This window comes from Solanum pennellii, chromosome 4 (assembly GCF_001406875.1).
Source record: "Solanum pennellii chromosome 4, SPENNV200".
NCBI lineage: Eukaryota > Viridiplantae > Streptophyta > Magnoliopsida > Solanales > Solanaceae > Solanum > Solanum pennellii.
Genome location: NC_028640.1, coordinates 44,513,027 through 44,524,205, shown reverse-complemented (window position 1 = coordinate 44,524,205; position 11,179 = coordinate 44,513,027).

Genomic DNA, 11,179 nt, shown 5'->3' with positions numbered 1-11,179 from the left:
GATTTTTTTCAGATGAAAATCCAGTTCACCATTAAAATACTTTTCGAGATCTAATTTGATGATCATAGTTGCACAATATCCATTCATTTGTTGGATTGTGAGTAATAATTTCTTTAACAATTATAATGTTGTTGGGCTTTAATGGAAACTAGGTGGAACAACAAAGAACCCTTTTGGATTTGGAGGGCAAAAATTTTTTTCTTCTACTTTGATTGAGAGTTGTTGTATGGAAGAACATAGTGTTGGATTCAACTTCATCAAGCATGTTGACTCTAGATTTTAGTTTCTAGAAATCTTCCTCTAATAAAAGTATAAGGTTGTATTCTTCAATTAGGTCAACCTATTGATTTGATAGGAAGGAGTTGGAGTATGATTCGATGATTTTGAGGAGTTTTCTGTTTTTTTAATTACAAATGTTGCCAAAAGTTTTATTATTCTAGATGGGAACATTTCATTCAAAAGAAGAGATTACCTTATATATGTTTGGTCTGTTAAGGCAATTGAAGGAGATTAGATTTTGTATCTTGGGGTGTGAAGTCCACATGAATTCAAAGTAAAATATTTTATTGTTATGCTTACTTTTGTGTGGGAATGGTTATATTAGAATGGGAGAATGATCCTAATGCCTATGAGGTAGGTGGTGTACTTGTGCATCTCAATAACTACAAAAATACTTTTCATTTGCTGGAAATTGGTATAGTTCTTCAAAAATAAGACTTTGTCAATTTTTATGCACTTATTGAACCATATATTTGTTACCTTTTAAACCTAAATCAATCATCTCACGGTAACTAACACTAAAACGAAAATAACTTTTTGCGGCAATAGATAGACACATTAATTAAGATTGTTAAAGTCTTTACCGGCATTAGTTAAGTATCACTAGATCCAATGTCGCTAAAGTCTTTAGGAACTTATACAAAGAGTGATAGTTACAGCTAAATTTTTGGCAACAATTATTAATAACTTGCCGCTAGAGCTCATTTTTGATGCAGTGTAATCACATCCCAAAAGTCATTACCTGTGATTGATAATAGGCCTATCTCCAACTTTATCTGTATTGCTCAATAGTTTGTTAATATCACCCTTATTATCCAATGCATCTTAACAGTTGTCTTCATTAATTCTAACTTTTCCCTCAAAATATTTTGTACATCATGTAATAATTTGAGTTTATCTTTTGAAAAGATTTCGGAAATATTGCTATTGTTTAAAAGTGTAGCTTCAGTCAATTATGATGGTGAAGTAGGAGTTACTGCAAAAGAAAAGGTAGAGGTTTTATAGGGGTTCTAATAGGTAATGGAAGATCCAGAATTTTTTTATCATTGGTACTCAATTATGTTCTGTTTAAAAATTATTGTCTAGATTGAGTGCTTGGATAATATAATTGAATGAGTTATTATATATTGTACACAAAAAATAGTTTTTATCACAAAAGGCAATAGGTGCTTAAGCCCCAATACATCATAACAAAAGTCCCCCAATGATACTAGGCGCGTAGGTTTTTCTCTATGCCGCCTTACTATTTATAATAATTGTGGCGAAGTTATTTTTATCTTTATTTTTGTTTAATTTAATTATATTTGTTGACATCGTTAGTAGTAACATTGGGTATGTATTAGTCTATCCATTGCTTTAATCTCTTTGTAGGGAATGTTGTGGATTGAGACCCCTTCGAGATAGATCTGTTTTGATGATGACTTTTCATGTAATTGTAGATTTTAGAGTCAAGAAACTAAGTTGTATTAGCATCGAATAAATTGACGCTAATACTTTTATCACTTGAGCTAGCATCTAAGGTTGAATGTTTTTTATGATTCCTTTTCTCTGTAAATAGTACTAACTGCCACGGTTGGTAGGTGCTTCATTTTTTGTTGGAGTGGTGCTCTATTGTAGCTCATTTGTTTATTGGATTTTGCAAGTGGTATTAGTTTTTACAAATACACAACATTTGGTACAAATTATATATACTATATCCTTCATAGACAAGGCTTTGTAGAGGCGACCTATAAAGATATGATTATTGCCTGGTAATCCAATTGGTACCTATACACAAATTTGTGTATATGATCCGCGCTTTGCATAAGATGTAAATTCATCTTTACTAACTTCCCTAATTTATTCCCTACTTGATCTAAGATTCAATGGTCGTAGAATTTTGTTGTCGTTCAGGTAGTATGATCCGGAAGTGAAATAGGGGGTGAATTGTTTTTTTCGAGTTTCTTCTTCGAATTGTTGACTTGGAAGAGTCGCTAGTTAACTTAAGGTTTTCAGGAACAAACAAACAGAAATGGAAGTGTGAAAGGTAAACTTGACATAGGATGTTTTTATACTAGTTGAGATCCAATGTAGATCTTATGTCTAGTTCCCTTGGGTTGCAAGGGTGTTGTCTTCTAGTTTTTTGAAATTTGTAGTAAATACATGTTTTGAATATAGTTCCTATATCTACATTCAATTTTTTTATTTCTCATTTCTTTTGATACAAGCCTTACCAACAATATTTGTTAGACTCGTATACATCTTCTCTTTAGAAAACACTTGACTTTACATAGTGTAGAAATGTTGAAACTTGAATCTTCTAGATGAAGTCATGGAAACCCAAGAGCTTTTATCTTTGAAAAAAAATCAGTAGAGATCCTTATTTTTTAAGAATTAATAAATTTAAGGCTAATCTTTAGCTTCCATCTTGATTGCTCTGAGATCTTTATTCTATCCTAGTTGATTAACTTCTTTCTTGATGAAATAATTATTGATTCAGTTCAGCTGATTGCAGCCATTATATCTTCCTTGAAACAAATAAGCTTCTTATTAATAGTCATATTTTTGTATTATTCCCATTCACATGTTTAAATATCATCATGGTGTGTAATACATACTCTGTACAAAAAATTCTTGCTTCCAATTGCACATGCAAGTGTACGTTGTCGCGCAAGTAATATGCTGACCCTAAAAGAGTCGGATCATCAACCACAAAGAACTTGTAAATTAATTATTCTTACTAAATTATATTAGTTCTAATTATTTATTTAAAGGAGGCTTGCGTACAATAATTTGTGTTTATTGTTATGTTTTCATATGCATTTTTTTTTCCGCATCCTTCTGTATTTAGGTGGAAATACAATTTCATCTAAAACCTTGTCTAGAACCGACCAGTCCTCCTTATCCAGAATTGGAACCATTTAAACCTCATAGAATTTTACTAATGCATCAAGCTTGTAGAAATAAGAGTAATAGGAATGGAGATTTGTAATCTTCTTACTCTTTAAAACAACAATTGTGTGTGCGCAAGGTATCTCGTCTAGTTGAAATATTCCCCAAGTGCATACTTTCCGCTCAAGGCAAACAATATATCTTCTTCCAGATTCATAAATTGAGAAAATAAATTTAGACGATGGAAAAATCTGCAAACATTAATAAAGTTATTGATACGTTGCATGAAATACCGCTATTTTCTATTTTTTCAAAGTAATGTTGATCAAAGAGCCAAATGATCCATATCAACTGCATAAAATATATAGTTAGGTATCTCTATACATACCCTCAACTTTGGACATTTAGGTGCATTTACAAGCAATACCTCCTCAAATATTCTACTCAATGTATCCTTTGTATGTGAGGCTATTTCTCCGTTTTTACAGTTTCAAGAACCAAATTGAATTCTAGCCTCTTTCAAAATACTAATATAGAAAAATGGAATTCCTCAATGAGTCAGTCATTAATACATTATGCTATGTTCGAAGTAATTATTCTACCTCTATTTACTGTTGAATGAACTCTCGACCTCTTTTCGTACATATCATCCTCTAGGTACTCCTTAACTCTACGATTAACCTTTTCCACCTTAGCGATTAATTTATCAAAATCCTCTTTTCGATAAGTCTTAGTCATAGAGAAGAATAGATCACTTAGGGTGATTCTGCTCCTCTTGAAGTTTGTACCGACATTCTTCCAAAGATGTCACATGCATGTATAATGAGGTACATATGAAACACAACGCCTACACTTTTCATAATACTTTAATTTATATCTAATACAACACATATTTTTCACGCTTGTCAAATGTATTTTTTAATTGTTCAAAGAACCATGACCATGAACATTCATATTCTATGTGTCCAACTCCATTCGTCACTAAAATATGAAACCTAATCACGAATCACAACACATAGTTTTGGTTATATAACAGTAACACTATGTATCAGTTGTTATACAAAAAAAGAACAAGTTCACCATCAAAAAAAGATATATTTTCCCCATCCAGTGTGAATGCTCATACAAATTTCCTTTTGTAATCTCCACTAAAATGTGCACCGTCGACAATAACTACTTATTTGCTGACTTGAACCTCCTCATCAATGGTCTGAAGGCTATGAAAAGATACATGAATTCATCGTTCTCTGACTTGTGCATTGTTATATATGATTTTAGATAAACAATATTTAGCTTATGTATCTCGCCATCTGCCTATATCCATTTTCCCTTATCATTTCTAATGTACGTGCATTAGTAAGTCATGTTTTCTAGTAAGACATCTCAGTACAATAGAATTCTCTAACTTCCCGAATAAAATCTTTCGAAGTATGAATTCTCTTATGATAGACAAATTTAGGAACATTCACACCACTGACAAACCCAATTATTTCTTGGAGTTTTGTTAGTAGCTTATCCTCAATGGATACATATGTTCACTATTGAATATTTCACATTGTTTGAATTTTTTCCTTCACGAAGCCTTCACACTCCAGCCACAGTAATTCAAAAGCACAATGACACATAATTGTACAACTGTTTTGATCATATTTGATGTATACACCAAATACATATGAAATATATGATGCTACAACGATTCACAATATCTCAAGAATTATATATATTAATGTATCCTCCATATCAATGATCACTATAACTATTTGATACATCTTAAATATTACATTGTTGTGTATCATATTCACATCACTAGTCTGATATATATTCTAAAAGTTAGTAATACCCTCACATTTGAGTAACAAAATGTATCATATATCACTTCCTACACATTTGTTGTATGTATCACTTACAATCCATTACATTTATTTACTACCTTTTCATGCTTAACAGATAGATACACATTCACTCATAATGATTCATATCATACCACTAAAAAATCTGTAGAGATACCAAATATAAAATTAAGTTTACGCTATTAAGAATTTAGAACTAATCTATATCTTGAATATCATATCAATATTAAATAATCATCAAAAATAAAAACAATTATCACCATGTTACATTTGTTGTAACATAAAAGACTAGAACTAGAAAATCAAATACTCTTAAACTTTTTCTATCAGATCTCTTTACTTTCAAATTTAAATTGTGCTTTATTTTATATATTTTCACTAGGAAAATTGCCCGTGCTTCATGCGACTCCGTGATTTGCAAATTTGGTTGGCTTTTTTTTTGGTAGATTTAGTGTAGTTGTTAAATAAATGTTAAAAATTGATATTTTCTGGTACACCTATGTAATGCCGCGGTGTAATAGGTTTGTTATTCTGGAGTTTTAACATGTCGTTGCTTGAATGAGTTATTCACATCCTGGTGAGTAGGGGTAGGTAGCATATAAGTTTAAGAGAAAAAAAGTGGATCGACATATGACACATAAACAACACAACTTTAATAGTTATGTACATATGTAGTAAGGGAAGTTTTTTTGGCAATACATAAAATCGAATCCCCTACAATAACAGACATCAACAACATATTGCATACAATCAGCCACTGTTGGACATGTAAAGTTTTGCAACTAACAAAATAGACACTACTTGAGCAAACTAATAATAAATTTCCCTAGCATAGAAAAAGACTCAACTTTGTCGTTTTTATGATGTCTCCGTCACTCTCTTCGTTGTCGTCGATGAATAAATTTCTTCTCTTCTTAGACTTTCCCGGATAAACTCTTCTATTCGAAAATTCTCCCATCCATTAGGAATTTCTTTTGAGTATTCTGTTTTTTTCCTCCCGCATTACAGCCTATTGGTCCAGTTGAATCTTCCACTTCCTCTTTTCCCTGTACGTAAAATAATTAATAATGATGTATGTTAAACAGATTGTACGGAAGATAAATGATGTACCTATCAAGAGAATATGTATTAGAAGCGTAATAGCACTGTAGAACTTTACCTTTTTATCTTTGTTTATGCGGTGTTGCATTCTAATTCTTCATCCGGCACATAAACTCTTTTGGATGTATAGTTTTCGGCCCCTCTTTCACATTTTTAATTACTCAATTTTAGTTTGAAGACCAAGTCCATCGTGCATAGACTGCAAATGTGGGACAGTACATTCGTCTCATTTATGGAAATCTGTTAACCAACTTATGAGCAAAAGTTTCAAGAAGTTTCAAAAAAATTAGGAACTTAGTAATCAAGAACTTCAAAGTCAAATATACTACTTCGCTAAGGGATACTCAATTAATGGAGTTCACATGACATTTATGGGCATGAACAACTCGACTCAAGGATTTCAATAATAATTTAGGCTTATGAATACACTCTTTTTATTTTCACATTGACTTACTCTACTCTTTAAACAATTATAAGTAATTGTAGAAGAATCATCGAAAAAACTCAAAGGGACTTTCTCAAACTTTATCCTTAACTCTAACTAAAATTTGAAATTTGAATTTAAGGATCATGATTATGATATATTGGATATTTCAATGATTAGATGTAGTTTAAATAGTTTAACACAAGAAGAAAGTAACAATAAGTTTAACAGAACTTAGAAGGAGCAAACCAAAGAAAAAAACTGGAGGCAAGTGACCTTGACGCATTCCTGGCGCGGGGCGCCAACCCTTAAACTTCACAAGTCTCATCTTGGTGCACTGCAGGCGCAACACTCTATCCTCCCTAGTTAAATCAATTGTGCGTCATGCCACCTCTCACCCCTAATGAGTTGATAAATATTTATTCTCGGTTTTAGCCCCAATTCACATAGAATCGATTGTTTTCCTCAAAATTTCGTTAGATTCGTAAACCCAACACTAGTGACAAATGTATGTTTGGGTTTGTGCGATGTCAGGAAATTGTGGGTTTGTCTCGGTGAGTTCATTCTTTATTGCCCTAAAAGAGATGTTTTAACATTGTCTTTGATTGTTGACCAAAGATTTGTCTCATAGAGGAATCAATTGGATAGAAACATTCCAACTGAACTTTATGTTATGAAGTTTAGTGACCTTAACATCTAAGAAACTTTAGAATCACTCAGAAAAATATAATTCACCATATAGAATGACTCATGTCCTATATATTTTTCGGTGTTACAATAACACTCAAGAACAACATTCCTATGGACATAGCCATGTTCTCTCTGAAGTTATTTGAAAACAAAGGAAGTCTAGGCATGAAGTATGAATAGAAATACCATGCCTAGCGTAATATGATTTCTAGTTGTTAAGATTAGCAACACTCCTCAACTATGCTCTTCCTTATCTCCATAGCTCATTGGCTGCAACTCATAGCTCCAACAAGAGTACATGACCCTTTACCACTACATTAAATCAACATTGGCTCATATGAAGAACCACATAATGTTTAACAACATCAGATTAAAGCTTTTCACTTTAAGGATTTTGTAGACTCCTACTAACCAGCTCCTTAAATAATTCTCATTCTCTCACCTTATCCGCCATACCAACTAGATTTTCCCGCATTACTAATCAAAACAAACTAAGGGTACTAATTTAACTATTTCCCATAGTAAAACCGCATCCTCCTCTTCCTCCCTAATTATATCTTCAAATGGAATTATCAACCCATCATTATCAATATAAGATCATAAACCTTCTCCTTTTAACATCACTCCATTACTAAAAGGACGTTTGAAAAGATATCTCCCATACAATTTTGAACTCATTACAATATTATTCTCAACACTTGACTTGATTTCTCCTCTTATCATCTCCCCCTTAGGTCTAAAGCTGGAACCTAAAAGCGATGGACCTATTACATCATCTCTAAATTGGTCTATATCCCCCTCTACTCTAACACTGGGAAAATTTTATCTCATGTTTACCGGACTCTCCTTAAAAAGACACTAAAAACTGTTTCTATGATGTTTCTCTTGGCCTCTCCTTAGTGGCTCGTAAGGGTGGTTCTTCTAAATCTTCAGTTAGATAACACTTGCACCAACATATCCCATATTCGCAACTCAATTATACAATATAGGCACAAATAAGAAAATATCACTACCTGAATTGAGACCATGTATAATTACATACCACCTCGGTAGACCTTTTAATGCTCTTGTTACTCTTATGACTTAGCCACCCTTCACTGCACTTATCAAAAAGTTAGGGTCTCTCACTTGTACCACTCATATTTTTTGAAGCAAACATCTTACATACCTCGCATACTCTATTTTTTGTAAACTTCCAATTGAATTGAGTATTTAAGAAGTGTCTCAACATCTTCTTTTATCATATATATTGATTACAGAATGATATATTCAAAGAATAAGGAGGACCATGCTAGTCATTTTAAAGTAGTCCTCTAAACTTTTAATGATCGAGACTTAGACTTAATGATCGAGATTTAGACTTGAGTCCACAACATTCTTTAACCACATTTTATTTGGTGAAGGAATTCTAGTCAACACTAAGAAAATTTAAGCAATGTAGAATTGTCCTAGACCCACCTCCCTAACTGAGATAAAGTGTTTTATGGGATTGGCTGGTTACTATAGAAGATTGTAAGTCATCTATTTCATCCCCATTGACTAAGTTGATTCAGAAAATAGCTACATTTCAATGGTATGAATCTTATGAGAAGCTTTGAGGAATTAAAAACTCGGTTAACCACTATTCCAGTATTTACCTACTAGAGGGTTCATAGTGTTTTGTTGTTTATTCTAATGGATTTCGAGTTAGACTTGGTTCTGTATTGAGGCAGAATGGTAAGTCTATAGCCTATGCCTCTAGTCCACTTAAGATTCTTAAGAAGAATTACCCTACGCGTGATCTCGAGTTTAGATCAGTAGTTTTTGCTATCAAGATATTGCGTTGCTATCTCTATGGTGTTCATGGATGTTCTCATCATCCACTAGAGTCTCCAATATGTCAGAACGACCTAAATATCCAAAAAAGGAAATGGATAGAACTACTCATATACTATAATATGAGTATTCTATACAATATAGGTAAGGATAATTTTATTGTTGATTCCTTAAGTAGATTGTCCATAGGGAATACTTCTCATGTCAAGGAAGGTAGAAACACTTGGCTAAGGAAGTTCATAGACGTGCACATCTGGGTGTCTGTTTCTTAGATTTCTATTAAGGTGGAGCGGTTATGATGAATGGGTTAAATTATCATTATAGTCAGATTTGAAGGAGAAGAAGGACAAGGATTCTATTTTACTTAAGTTGAAGGTAAATATACATAAGTAGAAATGGGTAGTCTTTTCACAAGGGAGAGATGGTGTGTTAAGGTATCAAGGTAAGTTTTGGTATCTAAGTGTGGATGAAGTCTAAGAGAGAATCATGGAAGAAGCCTATAGTTTTTTATATTCATCCTAATGCCACTAAGATGTACCATTACTTGAGAGAAGTGTATCGGTGGAGTGGCATGAAGTTATGTATTGCCTAGTTTGTTTCTAAGTGCCAAAATTTCTATTAATTCAAGGCTGAGAATCAAAGGCCATGTGGTGTAGCTCAACATATACCCCTTCTGGAATGGAAGTGGGAGATGATTAATATGGATTTCATTATTGGTCAAGCAGAATGCATAATTCAAAACTTAGAGGACATGTTGAAGCTTGTGTTTTGGATTTTAATGGTAATTGGGATTACCACTCGCCTCTTTGTTAGCTTGCATACAATAATAGTTATCATTCCTACATTTATATGGCTCTGCATGAGGCTCTGTAAGAGCGGAGGTGTAGATCTTCTATTAGGTGGTTTGAGGTTGGTGAATCTAAGTTGATAGGACCATATTTGATTTGTTAAGTCATGGAGAAGGTGAAGACAATATAGGAGAGGTTAAAATATATGTAGAGTCGTCTTAAATCCTACAGTGATGTTAGAAGAAGAGATTTATAGTTTGAGGTTGATGATTGGATATGTCTGAAAGTTTCACCCATGCAGGATGTTATGATATTTGGTAAGAAAGGGAAGCTCAGTCTCCGATACATTAGTTCTTATGGAATTTACAAAAGGGTTGGTACTATAGCTTATTAGTTGGATTTACCACTAGAACTAGAATAATTTCATCCAATATTTCATATTTCTATGCTAAAGAAGTGCCTGGGTTATCATGCACTTGTTGTGCCTAATGAAACTATTGGAGTGAAAAATGGCAGGCCTAATGAGGACATTCCAGTTTAGATTCTTGACCGTAAGGTTCACAAGTTGATAGCTAAAGGTTGTCTTAATAATTGTTTTATGGAGGAATCAATTAGTTGTGGAAGTTATTTGGGATTCAAAGGAGCATATGAGTTTATGCTATGTGCATGTTTGCCTAGTTTTATCTCATTCGAGGTTAAATTTTCCCAAGGGGGAGATATAGTAACACCTTGGAAAATGAAACACGAAATGCAAAAGGGAAAATACTTCATTTGAGTACAAGTGCACAAGTAGGGAAGGTTGTATGGTCCATACAAGGTGTTACAGGCCGTACAATGAAGCTTGTGAAGGGTAAATGTTGAAAGCCCTTTTAGGAAGCGTTTCATAGGCCGAAAAGGGACCAAATCCCGTTACGTCGCTTATAAGATAAGCCCAACACCTATGAATGTCACAAGCACTTGGATGATCCGTAAAGCTTCATACAAACCATGAAGTCATTCGTGAAGTAACCCATAAGTTTTTAAGTTTTCGGTAAACTTGATATTATCGTGACTCTCAGCACATAATAAAATAATATGGCCCTTTATCTATCAAATTAAAGGTCTTTGCGTTTTTTTTTTCCAACGTGTAACAACCTGTTTAGTAGATTCGAGCAGTAAAATTGTTTTGATAAAAACTGACTGGGTCGACAGACCACGCGACGGACCGTCATGGTCACGACGGCCCGTGATGGATTCCGTCCTCCCATACTTGTGTAATTTCTTCTGCTACTCTTCTCATTATCCTCGACGATAAGTAGGACGAACCGATATAGGCACGACGGACCGTCGAGGGCCTTCGTTCCAAAACACTTCAACTCTGA